Source organism: Gossypium raimondii, chromosome 11 (assembly GCF_025698545.1).
Source record: "Gossypium raimondii isolate GPD5lz chromosome 11, ASM2569854v1, whole genome shotgun sequence".
NCBI lineage: Eukaryota > Viridiplantae > Streptophyta > Magnoliopsida > Malvales > Malvaceae > Gossypium > Gossypium raimondii.
This window is the reverse complement of record NC_068575.1, coordinates 6129539-6154589: the sequence shown is the minus strand read 5'-3', so window position 1 is coordinate 6154589 and position 25051 is coordinate 6129539. Positions and strand designations below refer to the sequence as shown.

Sequence of the window (25051 nt, the reverse complement as noted above, 5' to 3'; positions counted from 1 at the left end):
AGAGGCTTTAATCTACTCCACTACAGCTTTAGGGAGGTGAGATTTGCCATAATGACTTCAATCCATCCCACTGCAACTTCAGCTGTATAGGACTTGTAGTTTCACTGATCTGTTCTCTGGGGAACATGACCTGTAGAGTCCATTTCATGGACCTATTTATGTCTAATGATTAGGATGTCATGACTAGAACGAGTCAAATGCTCCTAACTAGATGAGTATGAATGGTATTTGCATGAATATTGAATACTATTTTTTGAGAATGATCCTTTTTTAATGCTTATGTTGTCATTGCTCTTTATTTATCAAGGTTCTGACGTAGTACCCTGCCCTCTTGTTCAGCTGGTAACTTTGATAGAAAACCTAAAGAAATAGCCATAATTTAGACTATTCTTTCTCAAATGTTTTCAACCCTTAAGTTTGGTTAGTTCTAAATAATAGTCCTATTTCAGGTCCTTATACTATTTAGAAGCTTTCAGAGTAATATGCAGAACTCCTTTTGCTTGATTATTATTAGCCCATTAATCGTTATTTCAATGAAAAATGCTTGAAAATGATTATCACAATGGACCAAATGAAATTTTATTGAGAGCAAAGCTTGAAATGAATAAATTAATCAAGATAGCAAATTTTTTTGAGATACAAAATGAATAAGATAAAAACAAGTGCCCCAGATATCGTAACATGAGCTTCTCTGCACAAACTTCTTGAGAACCCTTTTGAACTTGAAATGTGTTTCGAAGATTTAGAGCGTTTTGTTGATGCCCCAAGACGTAGCATCCCTCCTTCTTGTTAAATCAGAGAGGACAAGACTACCACATGCCCCATCTTTGATCAGAATTTAAGCTGCCCTTTTTCGGGTTTTCAACTCAAAACCCCTTTGGTCTCAAGACGTCCTTTGCGAATTTTTTTCTTGGCCTCTTCTTTTTTTTTAGGTCTCAAAGCGCCCTTTGCGGGTTTTTGCATTGGCCTCTCCCCTCTTTTTAGGTGAAGTATTTCTTGATTGAATTTGAATTTACAGGATTAGGCAAGTTTTGACCATCCATCTAGGTCAAAATCAGCGCTCCTCCAAAAAAGACCTTCTTTACCACATAAGGTCCTTCCCAATTTGGCATCCATTTTCCTCTAAAATCATTTTGTATAGGAATGATCTTTTTCAATACCAGGTCCCCCTCATAGAATTCTCTAGGATGAACCTTTTTGTCATAAGCTCGTATCATTCGTTTTTAGTGCATCTGACCATGACGGATAGCCCTTAGCCTCTTTCCTTCGATCAAGTTCAACTGATCATATCAAGACTGGATCCATTCTGCTTCATCTAATTTTAATTCTGAAAAAACTCAGAGAGAAGGAATCTCGACTTCAATAGGCAAAACCGCCTCCATTCCGTAAATAAATGAACTTTAATTATTAAATAAGGTTGAAGAACTAATAAATAAATGAAGAAATGAGATTAATAAACTAATGGACAAAACAATTTGCAAAAAATATTGAAGCTAAATAAATCAGGTATCAAATTGAAATTAAAATGACATTAGGGGTATAAATTATAAGTAATAAAAAGCTACTAAGGATTAAAAAAATACAAAACCCAAAATCGTAGGATAAAAATAAAAGAAACAAGAAATAGGACCAAATTGTAAACCGTTTAAAACCAGAAGGACCAGGGCAGCAATTAAACGCGTGGGTCCCATCGGAAACCAAGTCAGGTTTCAGGTCATCGAAAACGACATCATTTTAGGCGTCCGTCTCCTCAAATGGTCCAAGGACCAAATTGAAAATAAAGTAATATTAGGTGACAAAATTAAAAAAAGAAGAAAGGTATTAAATTGAAGCAGGCCGAAAAAGTGGAAGGGCTAAACGCGCAAATTGCCCATTAATAAAAAACACGCGGATCCTAGGTGAAACGACATTGTTTTGGCCACTGGGATTAAGGCCCGAAACGGCGTTGTTTCGACTCTTTATAAAATTAAAAGAAATTTCAAAAAAAATCATTTCTCCTCTTCTCTTTTTTTAAAAAAACTCAGAACACTCTCTCCCCTCTCTTCCAGCTTCACTCTTTGGCCATGGCTCGGGCCGCCGTGACGGCCACCGGTCGTCGGCAACATTGCCGCAGTCCATGGTGGTCAGAGATAAAAAAAATTGTCATTTTTTTGGCTTTTTGAGTCCTCGAGCCTAAAAAAAATCATTTTGCATCGAAAACTAAGAAACCTCGGCCTCCCATGGCAGCGCAAACACCAGAAAAAAAGGTAAGGTTCGATTTTTCTCTTTTTTTTTTTACTTTCTGTCCTTTTTTTTAAAAATAAAATGGAAGCGACGACAAAAAGAAAAACAAAGAAAAAAGAACTACCTTTAAATTTTTTGTCTTTTGATTGCTATTTTTTGTATTGATTTCGTGTCTGTAAAAAAAATTACATCACTGTTTTTGTGGCTTTTTATAGCCAAAAAGAAAAAAGAAAATACAATGCTATCATTTTTTCTCTGTGTCTACGTGTTTGTTTTGCAGGTACAAGGGTCAGCTGTGTAAGGAGATCGACATGGCGCTACGGAGGCGCTGACATGGGTGAGGGTAGCGACAGTTAAAGGGGAGTGGGAAACCCTAGGGTTTCTGGATTAGTTTAGGTTGTGGGCCTTTTGGGCCATTAGATTTTTTAATTTTTGGGTTTGTAAATTTGGGCTTGTAAATTTAGGCTTGTAAATTTGGACTTTTTATTTATTTTTTGGTTATGCTTATTATTTGTATTTGGTTTTTGGGCCCGGACTAAATTGGGCCTACTACAATAACTTTTAATAAAATATTAATAATATTATTTAAAATTTAAAATAATTATTAATATTAATTTTTATTATTAAAATAAAATCATAATGTTAAATAACATTATTAAAATAATAAATTATATTAATTATAAAATAATAGTTGATGCACCGCTTGCTCTTGTGCATCATCAATGACTAATAACATAACACATTGTTCATTGCGTAATTTCTCTATTTATTTGTGACATTTCTCACATTGAATTATGCTATTTATGTTAATAAATATATTATTTATACTTATATTTTATTTATATTTGATTCAGAGGATAATTAGAGAAAAATGAGCTTAAAGTTTATTTTTGACAAGATTTTGCAGCTTGGACTTTCAACACAATACAACTTTAATATTTTGGCTACAACTTGAGCTATAGACATTCATTTTAGGCCTGTAATATACCGAGTCAAAAGGAATTGGAATATCTAACCAAATTTATTCCATAATTTGAGCCCAAAAAGTGTCAGGAAGATGCCCGAAAATGGCTTGAATGTTTGACGCGAAAATTACCAAGAAACCTAGAAATATTATGTTTTATTTAATTAATGGAACTTTTATATTTTCTTCATTATATTATTTTTGCCCTACAAATAGACAATATTAGGTTAAGATTTGGGGGGACTTAGAACTAATTTATTTTAATTTATTACTATTATTTCTCTTTATACCTCAATCTCATAACACCTCAAACTCAGCCCAAACGTTACAGTTAGATTATGAATGTTACATTGACATTTCAAACCTTGTTTGTTTATTTCCATGCAAAACTAAAGTCTGAATCGATAAACACGCAAACTAGAATTTATATTTGTCATCCTAGTAGTGTTGTTGTTACCAAAAATTTGAGTGAGCGCGCATTGATGAAAGTATTGTTTGATTAATTATTTTAAAAAAACCATACCATTTTTGGTACTCAATTAGTAAAACAAAATTTTAAAATTAAAAACCTTGAAGTAGAAAAATACTTTAGAGTTCTTATTTTCGAATAGCATAGAGTTTCATTGATTATGCCATCTTGTTAAAACCACTGATTAAAATTATATGTTTGCAAAATAAAAACCAAATCCAAAATAATTGTCCCGAAAATAAATTAAAATGTTCGAAAGTCCATAAAGTCCGAAGTAAGCCCAAACATACTTAAAGTTAAAATATCTGAATCGAGCTCCAGAATCACTGCCAAATCCTAAATTTGAGGATCACTTGAAAAGTATCAAAACAAACGAAGTGAGCTAGAAGCCTAATGTGTGACTTGGCCCACATATATAATTTATTATTGACATGCTCATATGCAAATCTCAGAACCGACAAAATTGAAAATTCACATATTCAGAAGCATATATTAGAATAGAATATATCCTACCCCCATCGGCTACTCACCAACTCCACTCAACCAATCATACCAAATAGGACTACAAGAGTCCATCTATCCAATCACACTGGTACGTGGTGGTATGCCACTTAAAAGGTGTAGCTGAGTTGCTAGACTGATATTGCAGTTTAACTGCCAAAATTGCAGTAATACTGCCAGAATACACTTCCTCCATCACATATCAAATCTTACCCCAATGCATATGCATAATCAAACTAATATACATCCATATCAAATGAGATGTATGGCATGCATACTTAAATGTCTTTTCACAAATTATATCGTATCATATTGTTTACACAAAATTTATCATACTAATCATGGTTTCTAACATACTGACACACAATATACCAAATTTATGGTTTTATAAGCTCACAAAATAGCCACAGATTCAATTTTAGAGTCTCCTAATCGACCCTAAACGAGGCCTATAAATTGACAAAAATGGGTCCACACGCCCTACCTATTTTGCTCGTGTAATCACACATGCCCATATGCTCCACACAGTCATGTAGCATACAGTAGTTTCAAAAACAACCTTTGTTTTTTAGATTTTTTTTCCAAGTTCTAATTGACGTTTTGAGTTAGAATCACACACCTAATTTTATTTTTGACTAACTACACAATCGAGAACTCATGAATCCTCATACAACAATAAACCACAGAAATTAACAACCAAGAATTAACCCAACATCTAACTTGATAATTTGTTTTTACTAAAATCCAGTCCCCAAAACTGATATTCAAGCACTTCGTAAAAACAACATCCAAAACAACAACTAAACCACTAGAGGATCACACACCTCTCACCCTTCACCTAATCAAAGATTACAAAAATGTTCAAAGCAACAAAGAACGAAGATTAACACCATTACCACTCCTACCTTGCTCAAAGAATGAATTAAAATAAAATAATAGAAAATAGTTCGACGAAACTTACACTACGTTTGCACTACGATCAAAGAACGAACACCAAGCACGATCACAAAGGAAAGACAAGACGACAATCCACCAAACAAATTAATGGAAGCAAGCAAGAAACAAAACAAAAAGAAGAGAAGAAGGATAGAAAAAAATGCAAGAAAAAGAAAGAAAAGAAGAAAAAGAACATGTGACCAAAGAGGAAAAGTGGACAGTAAGTAGGGGAGAAAAGTTAGTAAAGTAAGTTTTTTTTAAAAATGAATAAAATCAAGATAACTGAATATCTTAACCCACCAGATTACGTAGAGTTCAAATTTAACTCAATTACTAACAAATGGTAAAGAAACAAAAAGAATTCCACTTTTGCATCTAATGAAATTAGTAAACCAAAAAGCTGATTCTTATTAGTAAACCAACGAAATTAAAAGATAAGCCCTAAGACTCAAATCTGACATAATTCCAGAATTAATAAAATAATTCCAAAACAAGGGAATTGAACTCAAGACTCAAAACAAACATTCAAGCACTTAACCACCATACCAAATTAGATTATTTGATAAATAACAATCCAAAATTTGAAAGAACAGCAAGAAGGTTGAGAAAGGAAACTATAATCAACCAAAATACATTGTTTACCGCTACTAAATCAGATATCAACAACAATTCATTTTGTGGAGTCTTGTTGGTGTTGGGGGTAGTAGCAACTGCTAAAGTTTTGCTTGAACAGCAAGTCTCGAGACTTGGAGAAGAAACAATCGAGAAAGAAAAGTAGAAAGAAAAATGCAAGTGGGAAAACAAAAAACAAAGAGAGAATTTTTTAATGAAATAAATGAGCTGATTTCATTAAAAAAACATTCAAAGAGGCTTGATGTCATTACATATATGAGTTAACAAATCACAAAATAAACAAGTTACCACCTAATCTTATACCTAACACCACTAAATTACATTGAAACTTGTTAATATGACTTGCTTAAGTTGTATTGCTGAATTATCAGTCAATCAACATCAAAGATACATCAAAATGTTTACCTACTTAGTTCAATTTGAACTAAATTACAAAAGAGTTAAAGGGTAACAAAATACAACAAGAAAATCAGCAACTTCAAACTCCAGCTGCTGCACACCATGGCTCGACTGCCTGCTGCCCTTTCCTACTGCATGGCCACCTTTGCATGGGAACTAAAATCAACACTCCTCCTTAGTTTCCATGCTAGTGACACCTAATTCCCTTATTAATTTAACAAATTTGGACACATTTAGTGCCTTTGTAAAGATATCAGCAATTTGCTCTTCTGAATTGCAATGAACCAACTCGATTTCATGAGCTTGTTCCATCTCCCTTATGACATGTAGCTTGATGTTGAAGTGCTTTGTTCTGCCATGGAAGATAGGATTCTTTGCAATTGCAATAGCAGATTTGTTGTCATAATAAATCTTTGTTTCTCCTTCTTGACTTTGGTTTAAATCAGCTAGGATCTTTCTAAGCCATATGGCTTGATTCACTGCAGCTGCAGCAGCATCATATTCAGCTTCTGCTGTTGACTGTGCTACAACACTTTGCTTCTTAGAGCTCCAGCAAAACATGCCCGAGCCAAGGCTAAAAGCATATCCAGATGTGCTCCTCATGTCATCACATGATCCAACCCAATCACTATCAACATAGCCTGTTAATTTCATGCTTTCAACCCTCTTGTACAAAACACCATGACCAATGGTGCCTTTGATGTATCTCAACACTCTTTTAGCTGCCTGAAAGTGCTGATCATTGCAGCAATTCATAAATCTGGATAGTACACTAACAGCAAACATGATATCAGGCCTTGTTGCAGTTAAATACAACAGACTTCCAATGAGACTCTTGTAGATTGTCTCACAAACTGGTTTACCACTTTCCTGCCTCGATAGCTTCATTCCAACAGCCATTGGTGTGCTTGTTGGCTTACAGTTCTTCATGGAGAACTTGTTTAAGATCTTCATAGCAAAGGAACTCTGGCTGAGAAAGATTCCTTTTGCAGTCTGTTTCACTTCCATTCCTAGGAAGTAGTTCATTGTGCCTAGATCAGACATCACAAACATTTTCATAATTTTTCTCTGGAAGTCATGCAGCATACTCTTATCTCCTCCAGTAACTAATAGATCATCAACATAAAGTGACAAGATAAGCTGAGTTTCAGCTTGATTTTTCTTGACATACAATGTTGGTTCACTAGCACTTCTCTCGAATTGCAAACTGATCAGGTAGAAGTCAATTCGAGCATACCAGGCTTGAGGGGCCTACTTCAGGCGATACAAGGCCTTCTTCAGCTTGTATACTATGTGTTCTCTACCAGAACAATAAACCCTTGAGGTTGGTCAATGTAGATTTCTTCTTCCAGGAGGCCATTGAGGAATGCTGACTTTACATCCAACTGATGAATAGTCCATTGATTTTGAGCAGCCAAGGCAACTAGCATTCTGACTGTATCAAGCCTGGCTACTGGTGCAAAGGTTTCCATGTAGTCCAGGCCATATCTTTGACTAAACCCTTTGACAAAAAGCCTGGCTTTCAGCTTGTTTAGACTGCCATCAGCATTCTATTTTGCTCGATAGACCCATTTCCCTCCAATGGTCTTCTTTCCTGCAGGTTTATCAACCAATTCCCATGTCTGATTCTTTTGAATCATGTTGATTTCATCAACCATAGCCTGTTTCCAGCCTTTATCTGACCCGGCCTCTTCAAAACTGGTAGGTTCTGCTATAGCAATCTGTGCTCTCTCATAAATATCATCCAAGGGTCTTGTGCCTCTTACAGGCACATCATCAATGTCCATTTTAGGACTAAGCTGCTTGAGTTCAGCTTGATTAGGCACCAGATCTTCTGAAACAACTTTTGGCTCACTCTTTTTCCAATTTCAGCAAGCCTTCTTATCAAAGATGACATCTTTGCTTACCTGAACTTTTCTTGTCAAAGGATCCAGAACCCTGTAGCCCTTCTTAACTGAGCTATAACCCACTAGGACACCTGGTTGAGCCCTTTTTGAGAGCTTGTCCCTCTTTGCTGTTGGTATTTGTGCATAGCATAGGCAACCAAACACCTTCAGATGTGCCAATGAGGGTTTGAAGCCAAACCAAGCCTCGAAAGGTGTCTTGGTAGCAAGAGCTTTGGTAGGAAGCCTATTCTGAAGGTAGACAGCAGTGTTTACTGCCTTAGCCCACATGGCCTTGGGCAGTTTCCTCTCAAACAGCAAGTATCTGGCTATATCCATCATACTTCTGTTCTTTCTTTCAGATACCCCATTCTACTGAGGTGTATACACATTTGTTAGCTGGTGTTTGATGCCAGCATCATTGCAAATGGCTTGAAACTGAGCTGAAGTGTACTCAGTGCCATTGTCTGACCTTACTGACTTTAGCTTGCAACCTGTTTCAGTTTCAACTGCAGTCTTGAACTTTATAAACACTTGAGCTACCTCAGACTTGTGCTTCATGAAGAAAATCCAGCAATATCTTGAAAAATCATCAATGAAAAGGATAAAGTACCTATTTTTGCTGAGTGACTCAGTCCTCATTGGACCACACACATCAGTGTGCACCAGTTGCAGTCTTTCTGTGGCCCTCCATGCTGTGTTTGTAGGAAATGGCAGTCTTGCCTGCTTTCCCAACTGACATACTTCACACACATCATCATGCTCCACTGAGTTGGTGAAGTTCTCAGCCAAGCCTTCTCTGGCCATTCGAGCCATCGACTTGAAGTTAGCATGTCCAAGCCTTTGATGCCAGAGCCTGGAATCATCTGTAGAGGCTGTGTATGCTGATTTTGAGTCATTTGGCCAATAAATCTCAAAGCATTTATCAGTCATTGTGACTGTCATAAGGCTTGATCCACTTGGATCAGCAATCTGACATTGTTTGTCCTTGAACACAACTGAATAGCCTTTCTCGAGCAGTTGAGCTATGCTGAGAAGATTTCTATCAATCTCAGGCAGCAATAGCACATTTGAGATGATTTTGTTACCTGTAGGGGTACATATCAGCACCTCTCCTTTTCCTTCAGCCTTTATAAACTAGCCATTTCCAACATTGACCTTGGTTTTGCAGCTTCTATCTAAGGTTTTAAACAAGAATGCATCTGGTGACATGTGGTTGGTGCAGCCACTGTCCAATAGCCACCCTTTTGAACATTTCTTCTCAGCAGCTAAGCAAGACACAGTAAAGACCTGCTCTTCTTGGTCATTACTGTCTTCAGCCACTCGAGCTTCAACCTTTGGTTGTTGAAATTGGCTCTGCCTTGGCTTGATTTTGTTTTTACAAACCTTTTCAACATGACTCTTCTCTTTGCAGTGTTGGCATACTGCATCTAGCCTGAACCAGCATCTATCTTCAGGATGTCCTGGCCACTTACAATGTCTGCAGGGCTGGTCACTACTCCTTGCAGCATCAGGCTTAGGCCTGTTTTTCCAGGGCTTTTTGCCACTATGAGCATTGGTGCTCGAGGCTTCTCTGGCTTTGGCTTGAAAGGCTCCTTCCTGATGGTCTTCAGCTCTGCTAGCTCTTCTTTGTTCCTGAGCATAGAAGGTATTAATCAGCTCAGTGAAAGAGATGCTGGCAAGATCTCTTGAGTCCTCTAAAGAGGATATCTTTGCTTCATATCTCTCAGGCAAAGTGGAGAGGACTTTCTCCACAATCTTTGCCTCATCAAAGTGCTCACCAAGGAGCCTTATACGGTTGACCACTGCTGTTATTCTGTCTGCATACTACTTCACTATTTTTTCCTCCTTCATCTTTAGATTTTCAAAATCCCTTCTCAAATTCAACAGCTGCTGTTGCCTGGTCCTCTCTGTGCCTTGAAACTCCTCCTTAAGTTTGTCCCAAGCCTATTTTGGAGTCTCACAGGCCATAATTCTGGTGAAGATGACATCTGACACACAATTCTGAATGCAGGACATGGCTTTGTGCCTTTTGGTCCTCTCATCAGCATGTTGCCTGATTTGAGCTACTGTGGGGTTGGCCCTCAGTGGTGCTGGCTCAGCATCTGTGTTGACAACTTCCCACAGATCAAAGGCCTATAGGTAAGTCTTCATCTTGACCAGCCATATGTGGAAGTTTTCTCCATTGAAGACTGGTGGGGCTACTTGAGAAAATCCTGAGGAAGCCACGGTTGCTAATGTTGATTTAACACAGGTCCTCTAAGAATACAACTCTAGATACCAATTGTTGGTGTTGGGGGTAGTAGCAAGCTGCTGAAGTTTTGCTTGAACAACAAGTCTCGAGACTTGGAGAAGAAACAATCGAGAAAGAAAAGCAGAAAGAAGAATGCAAGTGGGAAAAAAGAAACGAAAGAGAATTTTTTAATGAAAAAAATGAGCTGATTTCATTAAAAAAAATTCAAAAAGGCTTGATTCCATTACGTATATGACTTAACAAATCACAAAATAAACAAGTTACCACCTAATCTTATACCTAACACCACTAAATTACATTGAAACTTGTTAATATGACTTGCTTAAGTTGTATTGCTGAATTATCAGTCAATCAACATCAAAGATACATCAAAATGTTTACCTACTTAGTTCAATTTGAACTAAATTACAAAAGAGTTAAAGGGTAACAAAATACAACAAGAAAATCAGCAACTTCAAACTCCAGCTGCTGCACACCATGGCCCGACTGCCTGCTGCCCTTTCCTACTGCATGGCCACTTTTGCATGGGAACTAAAATCAACAAGTCTGTGTCGATGGCATTATAGTCATAGGCAATCATCAGTCAAGTATTCATGATTTTGTGCAGTCCTTAGATTCGAGATTTTCTCTCAAAGATTTGGGACAGTTGAGTTATTTTTGGGGCATCAAAGTCACACATACAACTTCAAGGATTTTTTTCAGTCAACGAAAAATACATTCAGGACTTGTTACAAAGGAGTCACATGGAAAAGTCCAAAGGCATCCCTACTCCTATGATATCTTCTTGTATGTTGTCTGCTCATACGGGGAGTCCCATTGACATTGAATCAAAATACAAGAGCATTGTAGGGGCCCTTCAATACATCATGATCACAAGACCCGATATTGTGTTTGCTACCAATAGGGTCTGTCAATTCATGCACAAGCCCCTCGATCACCATTTCAAAGCTGTTAAATGTATTTTAAGATGTTTACAGGCAACAATAGATCATGGTGTTTATTTCACTACTGCCTCTCGTCTGTCTCTTGTTGGTTAATTACTCAGATGCTAGTTGGGGAAATGATCTTACGTCTTGGGGTTCTAAGAAACAAATGTGGTATCTCATTCTTCAATAGAAGCAGAATGTAAGAGCCTTGCTTAGGCTAAAATAGAAGTTACTTGGCTGGAGTCTTTGTTGGGAGAAATACGAGTTCAGATTGCTAGAAAGGAAGCCCTATGGTCTGACAATTCGAGTATAGTGGCCATATTCGCCAATCCAATCCTACATTTCAAGTTCAAGCATGTGGAGCTTGATTTTGTTCTTCAAAAGGTGACCACAGGGAACCTAGTCGTTGGTCATGTTCTAGCTCAAGACCATGTGGCCGATGTGCTAACAAAACCTCTTTCAGCTGGGTATTTTACTAGATTCAAGACACAACTTAAGGTTGTTAGCAGATTGGAGTCCTTACAAAGCATAAGACCATAAAGGCTCACCAGTTGGGTGAATGTCAAGGAATAAGTCAACAGTTGACAATTAGTTTGTTAAGTAGTTAGCAGTCAAAGTATTTGTTTTTGTTACTAAAGCAATTGAATCAATTTTTAGTCAAAATGTTGTATAAATACAGTAGACTCAATCTCTTGGGATGTATTATTTTTAAATGAAAGAAGTTGTTTGTTCTATCAATTTGCTGTGTTTTTCTACAATGGGCATCAAAAGAGATGCCTATAAATGCATGCAACTTAGATAAGCATTTGGACCACACAAATCTCAAATAGCTTTTAGCACGCAACAAAAGAAATGTCTTTCAAAATTCTAAAAATCTTGTTGCAGCTCAAGATAATAAAAATGTCAAAGGAAAACCGCCATCTGGCCGATTTTAATCCTAACTTTTCAAAAGACATTTTCCTCTCTTCTCCTGTTGAAATGGTACGGCTCTTACCTATGAATATCTCGTGTTTATTTATGTCATGTATTTGATAGATAGATTTTAAAAGGTAAAAGTACCATAGAAGCCCCTGTACTAAGAGTCAGATTGCATTTTGTCCCTTTTATTTAAAAAATGGATAAATTATTCACTATATGTTAGATCAAAGAGCAAATTGGTCATTTCTGTTAAAAATGGTCTATATCTACTATTAAAAACTGGCGTAGATGACGAAATGACCAAATATTTGCACGTAGTGTGCCACATGTACCTAATGCTAATGTATAAGAACCAATTTTTAACGGTAAAAATGAATAAAATTTTTAACAGAAGGACCAATTTGCTCTTTAATCTAATGTATAGGGACTAATCGCCTATTTTTTGAGTAGATGGTACAAAATGCAATCTAACTCCTAATACAAACCTCCATAATTCTTTTATCATTTTATAGTTTTTTTTGTTTTTATATTTGATATTCTTTCAACAACAACAAAAAAAGATTATTTATTTATTTGTACCTCATGCTGATGTATAGAGATAAATTTGTAAAAGTAAAATGGACAAAAGTTTTAATAAAAGGATCATTTTGCTCTTAAATCTAATGTATAGATATTAATTTGCCCATTTTTTAAGTAGATGGTGCAAAATTCAATCTCACTCCTAGTACAAGGGCTTCTATAATACTTTTACCATTTTAAAGGTTTTTGTATATATTGAAAGACTATAAATTCTTTCAAAATATATATATCTATTTTCATTTCATTCTGTATTTGACATAAATGTTAGATAAAAAATATTGAAAATGTTGAGTAACATAACATCAAATTGATTATAACCTTAAAATACAATTGATAATGTGATTTTTAGAATGAGTTGAAAGCGTTTCAAACATGAACAGAAAATAGATGCTAAAGCTCATCTACAATACGAAGAATTGAAGCAACAAGTGAGGAGAATGTTGGTGATAAGTACCGATAAACCTTTCTAAAAGTCGGACATAATTGGTGCAACCAACGCTTAGGTGTGGTTTATCATTTTGAGAAAGAGATAGAAGAGGCTTTACATTTTATATATCATCATCACTGCAATAATGCTTAGATTGATGATGACCTCTACACTGCTGCTGTTCGATTTCGTCTACTGAGAGAGCATGGCTTCAATGTTTGTTATGGTATGCCTTATTTTGTTACAAGCAATATATATATATATATATTAATAAAGATAGTGCTCTGGGTATATATTATAAAATTATTGAATTGATTAAAAGTTTTATATGAATGATAAATATTATTATATTGATAAATTCAATAATTTAACCGATATAATTTATGTGATCCCTCCTTATATATATAAACTAAAAAAAATCATGGAAAGAGGTTGCAAATCTTTGGGATTCAAACTCATTGCTTTTTTTTTTTTTTTTTTTATGTTTTCAAATTGTGACTTCCTTTATACCAAAACAAAATAATATTTCAAATTTATTTAGTGATTGAGCAGAGACGCTTAATAAATTCATTGATGAGAAAGGGAAGTTCAAAGAATCCTTAATCATTGATATGAAAGGCATGCAAGAATTGTATGAAGCAGCACACTTTCAACTGCATGGAGAAACTATATTAGAGGAAGCTCTTGCTTTCACCATGTTCCATCCAAAGTCGACGGAAACTACAATGGACTATCCTCTCTCTACACGGGTTGCTAATGCTCTAAAGCAACCCCTTCACAAAAGCTTGCCGACGTTGGTTGCTTGGAGCTACATTCCTATATACGAAGGATATGGTACCCTTGATAAAAATTTACAGTTTTTCTGCAAAATTAGATTTCATCATGGTACGACATTTACACAAGGAGTTAAGCAAGATAAATAGGTAACTTTATTCATAGTCAGACCTATACACAAGCCTACTATTGACATATATTTATCGTTTTTTTTCTTGTTTTAGGTGGTGGAAAGATTTAGATGTTGCAACCAGTTTTTCATTTATACGGGATGGACTGGTGGAGTGTTGTTTTTGGATATTGAGAGTATACTTTATGCCCCATTACACCATTGCTAGAACTTTGATGACCAAAGTAATATCGCTCACATAAATTTTAGATGATATTTATAATGCATTTGGCACATCAAATTGATTTGACGTAAATGTCAAATAAAGAATTTTTTTCAATATTGATTTGAAAGTAATATCTAACATTTATGTTAAATACGGAGGCTATCAACGTAGAATTTTAACAATTGGTAGAGAATTAATTTATCGAGAATTGATTTAATATAGTAAGCAAAATAATTTTAGCAGTAAAATATGTAAAATTTGACATGAAAAAGAGGAAAGTAAATTCTAATTGGGATTGAAAATAAAACAAGAAACCTAGTACGATTAGGGGAAAAAATGGCTAAATACCTAGGGTTTAAAACCCTAGGGGTGGCAAGAGCAATTATCCCAAGTTTTGGGTCGAAATTTAAAAGAAAAATAAAAGGGAACCTCAAACTTAAGTATGCAAGAGGGAGACATGACATGTAACCATTAGGCCAAGGCTTATTTTTTGCTTAATTTTTACTTTGATATTACTTTTATCTTAGGTTGCTGAAAATTTAGAAAGGAAAAATGAAAAAAAATATGGTTTAAACCTAGGATCTCTAAAGAATGCATAAACCACTTATTCATCAAGCCTAGGCTTATTTCTTAATTAATTATTTTAACTAACCCTCTATATTTTTGGGTGTGACAAACCTTCTAATATAATACAATCCCTTAAATTACAAAGAATAAATAGAAGCTTAATTACAATATATAAACCTCATAATTCCATTGAGAGTTATGAACATCGATAATAAAAATTATTTATAACAAACACGACTTTATCAATAACATAATTATTTTTAGACTGCTTTAAATTAAACTTTAAATGAGAAAACTTTTTCAGTATTATAAAAAAAAACAATGAAGATTGAATTTGTTTTATAAATAACTTCAATAAAAAAATTTAAATATTTCTTTTAAAAATTTTTAAAACAAAAAAGAAATTCAAAGGGTTAAACGGTAATTTAGATATATTTTGTTTTGCCCAACGGCGGTGTCAGCCTCTAGATTGGTTATCACTAGCTTTTTTCTCCTTCCCACCAACCCTTTCTTTCTTTCTTCTTCTCATTCATTCTACATGTTTTCTCTCTTTTCAGTTTGCAGATCTATTTTGTGGGTATCTTTGTTGTCTTTATAAGTTGTGATTGACAGATGACAACACCTCTTGTTCACTAAAACTCTACCGGCCACCAATAGTTTTTCTTGGAAAGCGGGTGGCTCTTCGTTAGCTTCTTAATATGTTTATGCTTTGGGAGTATTTCAGAATAACAAATGATTTCACGAGTCAATTTGGACCCGTGTTGTCTTAAGTTTTATATGTTTTATGTTTGTTTTTTCATTGTTTAATAAGTTTTTAGTTTTAAAAGTTTTTGTCTGCTCTTGTAGCATGTTTTTTAGTTTTGCTTATGCATGTAACCTTAGTTTTACAAGTGATTTTAGAGATGATTTTGTTGCCATCCTCCCTAGCTTGGTGAATGCTTCGTATTTTGTCAATTTTTTCTTGCCGCTTTAAACCATTTGGGGCTAATTTTCTTATCGTATTAAGTGCTTGCAGTCAATTCAGATATGTCGTATTTGAGTGGTGACAAAGCAAATTGTCAACGTGTTATGATTTTCTATTGACGCTGAGGCTAAAGCCTTTGTTATGTTGACAGAGCTTGTCTTTCACCATCTACGACAAGTATTTATTATTATTTTCTCTGAATTGTATGGTTCTATTCATTGAATGAATTTATCTTTAAAAAAAAGTGTTAAACATTTACAAAAATTTAAATACATATTTAAAAAGTTATTAGGTTTATATATATATATATATATATTTCTATATTTCTATATTTGACGCCAATAAAAAATAAAAACATGGTTAAAAACAAAAAAAAAATTCAAAAGATTCTGGAAATTTTAAATGGTATTTTAATTTTTTTACATTTATGTTTTAAATATTGTTTTATACTTAATTCTAATTAAGAATCTTACAAAATTAAAATACTTTGTTGATTGAATTTTAGTTTGATTGGCATTAAATATTTTTTACCAGTGCAAGAGGTCGTGGGTTCGAGTGCGTTGAAGTGCATTATCCTCCTATTTAAGGTTTGGTACAACCAATCCAATTATTGATTTTTTTAACTCAATTTCTAGTTTTTTATTAATTTCTCGTGATCACGTAAAAATCGCTTCAATCTCTATATTCAAATTAATATATTAATTATTTTTTATTCAATCCATCCGAACGACTAAAAAATTCAAATAGAAGGGTTTTAAGGGTTATCCTTGTGGTATATGTTCATACATTTGTGTGACTAATCATGTGATAAAAACTGTGAAAATTATTATAATTTTGTTTGGCTGAATTTGAATTATTACATTATTTTAGCACTAAACACCAACAAGAAGAGAGAAAACATGACTACAGAAGGATTTGGTAGATATATTTATAATGCATATAATAATATTATTTTAAGATGATAAAAGCAAAAGCATAAGTTGAGATTCAATTAATGTCATTTGCAAGGGACAAGTTTCATACACTTGTAGTTCATCATTGAGAAATAAGAGTGGAGGATGGACTTAATTACTTTCCTTTTTTAGCACTAAACACCAAAACTGGTGGTAGTGACACATAACTCTATCCAACAATATACCTATCCTCACGACAAGATAATTTTAATTTCGGGATGCTCAAATAAATCGAAAACATTTAATATAGAAAAAACATTAATGTATTTGTTTTCAGAATCTGACCGGTTGTATTGGGAATGTTTTGCTTTCCGACTAAAATGAGAACTTTGTATGTATCCAATGTCCTGAAATCAGGTTTATCTAAGAAATTATATATATCTCTATAAAATATATATTAATTTATGATGAACAAAAGTAAAAGCGATTGAAAAACTTTTTGGTAGAAAAGATTACATAGTAGCATAAGGATTATGTTATATACGTGTGTTCGTATGCCTCTTGTTTATTTATGTGAGATTATATGTCGATGTTATTTGGATTTTATGCTATTTGATACCATAGATATATTAAATGTTTTATTTTTTTAATCATATGTTTATTTTCATTCCAATACACGAGAAAAATGATAATAATTTTGATTATACGTACTGCCTTACTGTGATTTTTAGAGTGAATTGAAAGGTTTTTAAGCTTGAACAGACCATGGATGCCAAAAGTAAACTACAATACGAAGAACTGAAGCAAGAAGTGAGGAGAATGTTGGTGACAATAACAGATAAACTATCCCAATAATTGGACATAATTGATGCAATTCAACGCTTAGGAGTGGCTTATCATTTCGAGAAAGAGATAGAAGATGCCTTACAGATTATATATCATCATCATTGCAATCAGGTTCAGACTGATAATGATCTGTACACTACTACCGTTCGATTCCTTTTGCTAAGAGAGCATGGCTTCGATGTTCATTGCGGTATATATGTTTTAATTTCTTAGAATCAATTTTACACTCTTTTAATTAATATTTTATACATTTCCAGAATTTTTTCTATAATTAATATTTTTTGTATAAGTAATATTTTATATCACTGACTAAGTAGTTTTATACTCTTCAAGAATATTTTGTATAATTAATATTTTGGCAATCTGATCGTTATATATATTCATGTTATTTTCAAATAAGCTATACATATTAATTTTTTTAGTAAATTAATAATGTTTAACTATTTGTTTTATGTAAAAAATTTCAATAATTGAACAAAAACATTCAACAAGTTCAAAGATGAGAAAGGAAAGTTTAAAGAATCTTTAATCAATGATGTGAAAGGAATACTAGAATTGTATGAAGCTGCACACTTTCAACTTCATGGAGAAAATATATTGGAAGAAGCACTTTCTTTCATTGTGTTCCATCTAAAGTTAAAGGAAACTACAATAGACTATCCACTCTCCACACAGATTGCTAATGCTCTAAAGCCACCCCTTCATAAGAGCTTACCTAGGTTGGTTGCTTGGAGCTACATTTCCTTATATGAAGGATATGGTAAACAAGATGAAAATTTATTGAAATTTGCCAAGTTAGATTTCAAAATGGTACAACATAATCGCAAGATAGAGATAAATGAACTAACCAAGTAATCTATAATGCTCAGAGGCTTCCATGAGTCAAACTGAATAAGAATCTCATTCATGGCCTTACCTATACACAAATCTACCAATAGCATACATATATCAACGTAAATATTTTCTTATTTCAGATGGTGGACAGGTTTTGACGTTCCAACCAACTTTCCTTTTGCACGAGATAGAATGGCGGAATGTTACTTGTGGATATTGGGAGTGTACTTTGAACCTCATTACTCCATCGCTAGAACTTTTATGACCAAAGTAATATCCCTAACATCAGTTTTGGAAGATATTTATGATGCATATGGCACACAGGAAGAACTTGAACTCCTTACAAAAGCAATCCAAAGGTCATACAAAGCATGTATCCACCTACATATTGTAGGTGGGATATCAAGTGCATAGACCAACTTCCGGAATATATGAAATTGTGCTATAGAGAAGCCTTAAATGTTTATAAAGAAATGGAAGATTTGACGTCCAAACAATGAAAATCGTATGGTTTCCAATTTGCAATAGAAGCTGTACATATTATCTAACCATTTTTTCCTTCAAAAGTATACTTAATTTGCAATCTTAATCAACAATATTAATTAGTTTTTTTAATAAATTTGTTTATAATAGATGAAACAACAATGTCAAGCCTACTATGTCAAGTTCAAATGGCTCCATGAAAGTTACATGCAAACGTTGGAGGAGTATTTGTCTGTTGCATTACTTACTTCTTGTTATCAGCTGCTTACAATTGTATCTTTTGTTGGCATGGAAGATAGCATAACAAAACAGACTTTCATTTGGGCATTTAATGACCCAAAAATACTTCGAGCTTCGACAGTTATGTGTAGGTTGATGGATGATGTTGTTATCCACCAGGTATATAATTTATTTTATTCATTTTGTACAAAATTAATTTAAAACCATTCGATATAAGACTAAGAAAAGATCGAAAAGCTGAAAATTGTTTTCTCCTTATATATATAAACTAAAAAAAAAAAATTATGGAAAGAGGCTGTAAATCTTTGGGATTCAAACTCATTGCTTCCTGAAATCAGGTTTATCAAAGAAATTATATATTTCTATAAAAATATATATTAATTTATGATGAACAAAAAGTAAAAGCTATTGAAAGTTTTTTTTGGTAGAAAAAGATTACAAAGTAGCATAAGGATTATTAACAAAAAAATTAGTCGTAATTAGTCAGCAACCGTTGTAGGGATATCCTGAGAAACTTGGGGACCAAAAGGGAGTCCCTCAATCAGTCCAGCCAGTGCGTGATCAGTCATCCCCTCAGGCTTGTTGTATATCCACTCGCCACTCTCGTCTACAAAGTTTTAGAATTCTTAAGACCAAGTCTATTCAATTGCCCTCAAAAACTACTATGAATGGCTTCAATTGCTAGGGCACAATCCTTTTCAACAATAACATTCGCCCATTTTGCATCCCAAGCCAAAGAGTAGCCCGTCATAAATTGCCCAAACTAATTAACAACACTTTCAGTTCCTACATTCGACATTCAACTAAACTAATTAGCAATAATACAATAAAATCAAATCATTCACTCGACCCTTACTTGGTTAGAGTATTTATCCAAAAGAAACCTTAAAGCATTTGGCCAAGACAAACAGAATCAATCCCTAACTAAGGCATACAATCCCTTACCCTTGGAATGAGAGTCGACGACAACCTCAGTTCGCCGGAGAAGTATTTGTCCCATGATCTTCAACAAAATAGATTCGAAAAAATTAAATTGAGATCTCACCGACCAGCCCACTTGCTTCACATACCTTCCACGTGAAAAGAGGAAAAAAACATCATTTAAAAGTAAACAAAAGATACGTACGAAAAGAATACAGTACTAATCCGAAGCACCCTAATCACACACAACCCTCACGAAGGATAAACAAAATAGAACAACGGTGAGGCAAGAGCACAAAACCAAATTTCTAAACGGCAGCAAAAGAGCAGGGAGAACGACAAAGGATCAACAGGAGTGATTAATGAGCAAAACAGGCAAGAAGAAAATCGGATATGTTTAAAAAATAAATTAGTTTATTCCGAACTCCTTTACTAAAACATATGTAAAAAATAATACTTCTACCATATGTATTGTGAAAGTTCAATTTGAATATAATTAAATCACACTAGATATTAATAATAACTAACCCATATTAGTTACTAAAAAAAACTAATTGATATTACACAATAGGCATAATGATAAATTTAGTCCTCAACATTTACATTTTTTATCAATATTACTCTTATTATTTTTTAGCTAAATTTTGACCTTAAACTATAAAAAGAGTCAAATTGTTTTTTAACGAAAATGCTAACTAAAACATAAATTTTTTTAACAATATTGGTGTGACAGCCCGCATGACAATTTACATGTACTTTATGCTAACATATCACTATTTGTCTTATATGTCACGCCAAGTAAATAATTAAAATTATAAAATAATTCATAAAAATTAAAAAATTAGCTTGAAGTACAAGTAGATTGCCATGTAGGCTGCAATGTTTAAAATTCAATATTTTAGTCAGTATTTTTATTAAAAGAACAATTTAATTCTTTTTAAAAGTTGATAGTCAAATCCAACTCTTTTAAAAGGTTGAGAGCTAAATCTAATTAAAAATAATAATATGACTAAATTAATAAAAGAATATATAACCATTGAAGACTAAATTTACGAGTGTTTATTTTTTTGAAACTATGATGCGTATAGAGGTTGATGGGCATAAATGACAGTGCCTATAAATACGTGCAATTCAGAAAAGCATTTGGATCTCAAAAATCTCAAAGCGCTTTTAACACACAAAAGAAATGTCTTCTCAAATTTCTGCGAACATGGTTCCAACCCAAGATAATAAAATGTCAAAGGAAAATCGCCATCTGGCCGATTTTAATCCTACCTTTTGAGGAGATATTTTCCTTTCTTCTCCAGTTGAAATGGTACGTACATACGTGTGTTTGTATGCCTCTTGTCTATTTATGTGAGATTATATATCTATGTTATTGGGATTTTATGCTATTTGATACGATAGATATATTAAATGTTTTATTTTTTTAATCATATGTTTATTTTCATTCCAATACACAAGAAAAACGATAATAATTTTGATTATACTCACTCACTTACTGTGATTTTTCGAGTGAATTGAAAACTTTTTAAACTTGAACAGGACATTGATGCCAAAAGTAAACTACAATACGAAGAACTGAAGCAAGGAGTGAGGAGAATGTTGGTGACAATAACAGATAAACCATCCCAAAAATTGGACATAATTGATACAATTCAACACTTAGGAGTGGCTTATCATTTCAAGAAAGAGATAGATGATGCCTTACAGATTATATATCATAATGATTGCAATCAGGTTCAGACTGATGATGATCTTTACACTACTGCCGTTCGATTCCGTTTGCTAAGAGAGCATGGCTTCAATGTTCGTGGCGGTATGTTTTAATATCTTAGAAGCAATTTTACACTTTTTTTATAATTAATATTTTATAACTTTTTGTATAATTAATATTTTTTTGTATAAGTAATATTTTATATAACTGACCAAGTAGCTTTATACACTTTAAGAACATTTTATATAATTAATATTTTGACAATTCGATCATTATATATATTCATGTTACATTCAAATAAATTATGCATATCAAATTTTTGATAAACTAAAATGTCTAATTATTTGTTTTATGTAAAAAAAAACTTTTAATGATTGAACAGAAACATTCATTAAGTTCAAAGATGAGAAAGGAAAGTTTAAAGAATCTTTAATCAATGATGTGAAAGGAATCCTAGAATTGTATGAAGCTGCACACTTTCAACTGCACGGAGAAAATATATTGGAAGAAGCACTTTCTTTTGCTGTGTTCCATCTAAAGTTAAAGGAAACTACAGTAGACTATCCTCTCTCCACACAAATTGCTAATGCTCTAAAGCGACCCTTTCATAAGAGCTTACCTAGGTTGGTTGCTAGGAGCTACATTTTCATATATGAAGGATATGATAAATAAGATGAAAATTTATTGAAATTCGCCAAGTTAGATTTCAAAATGGTACAACATTTGCACAAGAAAGAGATAAATGAGATAACCAGGTAATCTATAATGCTCAGAGGCTTCCATGAGTCAAACTGAGTAAGAATCTCATTCATGCCCTACCTATACACAAATATACTAATAACATACATATATCATCGTAAATATTTTCTTATTTCAGGTGGTGGACAGATTTGAATGTTGCAACCAACTTTCCTTTTGCACGAGATAGAATGGTGGAATGTTACTTGTGGATATTGGGAGTGTACTTTGAACCTCAATACTCCATTGCTAGAACTTTTATGACCAAAGTAATATCCCTCACATCAATTTTGGATGATATTTATGATGCATATGGCACGAAGGAAGAACTTGAACTCCTTACAGAAGCAATCCAAAGGTCATACAGAGCATGTATCCACCTCCATTTGATATTTTAGAAATATCTTTTTATTGAACTGCAGAGAGAATAAACCATGTGAATTGATGACATATTGTAGGTGGGATAACAAGTGCATAAACCAACTTCCGGACTACATGAAATTGTGATTTAGGAAGTCTTAAATGTTTATAAAGAAATGGAAGATTTGATGTCCGAACAAAGAAAATCGCATCGTTTCCAATTTGCAATAGAAGCTGTACATATTATCTAACCTTTTTTTCCTTGAAAAGTATACTTAATTTGCAATCTTAATTAATTAGTTTTTCTAATATACTTAATTTGCAATCTTAATTAATTAGTTTTTCTAATAAATTTCTTTATTTGATAATAGATGAAACAGCAATGTCAAGCCTACTATGTCGAGTTCAAATGGCTCCATGAAAATTACATGCCAACGTTGGATGAGTATTTGTCTGTTGCATTAGTTACTTCTTGTTATCAGCTGCTTACAATTGTATCTTTTGTTGGCATGGAAGATAGCATAACAAAAGAGACTTTCATTTGGGCATTTAATGACCCAAAAATACTTCGAGCTTTGACAAATATTTGTAGGTTGATGGATGATGTTGTTAGCCACCAGGTATATAACTTATTTTATTCATTTTGTACAAAATTAATTTAAAACCGTTCGATATAAGACTAAGAAAAGATCGAAAAGCTGAAAATTGTTTCGTTTAGGTTGATTTCGGTTCATTTTTTATTGTAATGTTTCATATGAAAATTGTGTTTATTGTAGTTTGAGCAAGAGAGAGGGCATGTTCCTTCGGCTGTGGAGTGCTACATGAAACAATACGGGGCATCAAAGCAAGAGGCATACGATGAGCTATACAAGCAAATAAAGAATGCTTGGAAGGATATAAACGAAGGGTTCTTGAAACCAAGGCAAGTGCCAATATCGGCTCTTAATCGCATTCTCAACCTTACAAGGGTTCTTGATCTCTTTTACAAAGACCATGATGGTTCTACGAATGTTGGTGATTCCATAAAAGCTAGCATCACTACCTTGTTGATTGATCCTATCTCTGTTTGATTCCATAAAAAAAATATAGTTTGGATCTTAAGGAGAGGAATCTATGACCATGGAACATATAACTATAAAGAACTCTATAAACCCAGAATCACTTTGCATTCTAGTAGTTTTGGGGTTCCAATCCTAGCATAGCTTGAGTTTATTAGGTGTTATCATGTGTTATATCTTGTATTAATAAAGCTTTATACTTTTAAAAGAAATGGATTAAATCTAGTAGTGGAGTTTTCAAATGGGTTAACAGCCTGTCAAGAGTCATTAAGCTATATTTGAAAACATAACCACCCCAAAAATCCACTATTAATATATCAAATAATTAAACATATCCTTACATAAATTTATTTTATTGTCTTTTTTTTCAATACCTTAAATTGTTTGATCTCTATGTATTCAAATTAGTTTTATAGATTTTTTTTGACTAATCTCATTATAAGATTTGATCATATCTGCTCTTTTTGACACAATGCCTAGAACTACTCATAGCCCCTCCCCAACCCATAAATAGGAGGATAATACGTTTCAACGCACTTGAACCCACGTCCTCCTGTATTAGTAACGATACTCATGCCAATCAAGCTAAGACTCAATCAACTAATTTTATATATTTCAAACATGTAATCAAAATTGTATAATTATATTAAAATAATGGTCTCTATGCATTGAAAAATTATATTAAAGTTTTAAACATGTAACAAAAATTGTATAATATTTGTCTCATTACATAAAAAAAAGGGCCAAGCAGTATATGCCACATCACTGTCTATTTCAAAAAAATGTTGATTGAATCTTACTTCGATTGGCATGGTCATTGTTGTCAATGCAGGAGGATGTGGGTTCGAGTGCGCTGAAGCACATTATCCTCCTATTTATGGGTAGTTCTAGGCATTGTGTCAAAAAAAGCAGATATAATCAAAACCTATAATGAGATTGTTAAAAAAATCACACGCCAAATTATTTGATAAAATTAAGAAAAAGAAATTAATCTTTGTTAAAACTAACGTCGATAATGGCAATATAGAATGATCGAAAAGCAATAAGAAAGAAAAAAAATAACACACTAATTTTACGTGAAAACCCTTTCAGGGAAAAACCACTGGCAGGGGAGAAGAAAACTCACTAATGCTGAAATTCGAATGATACAAGAGGAGTTTTGACTACATCTATTTAAAGGTTGAAAAACCTTATTCTAATCAAAGTAAA

General features: G+C 33.4%; 2 pseudogenes; both read left to right on the top strand.

Moving 5' to 3' along the window:
- Positions 1 to 10057: 10057 nt before the first annotated feature.
- On the top strand, positions 10058 to 19733 carry LOC105801284 ((+)-delta-cadinene synthase isozyme A-like; annotated as a pseudogene).
- Positions 19734 to 21155: 1422 nt separating this feature from the next.
- Positions 21156 to 23854, top strand: LOC105801285 ((+)-delta-cadinene synthase isozyme A-like; annotated as a pseudogene).
- The last annotated feature ends 1197 nt before the right edge of the window (positions 23855 to 25051 follow it).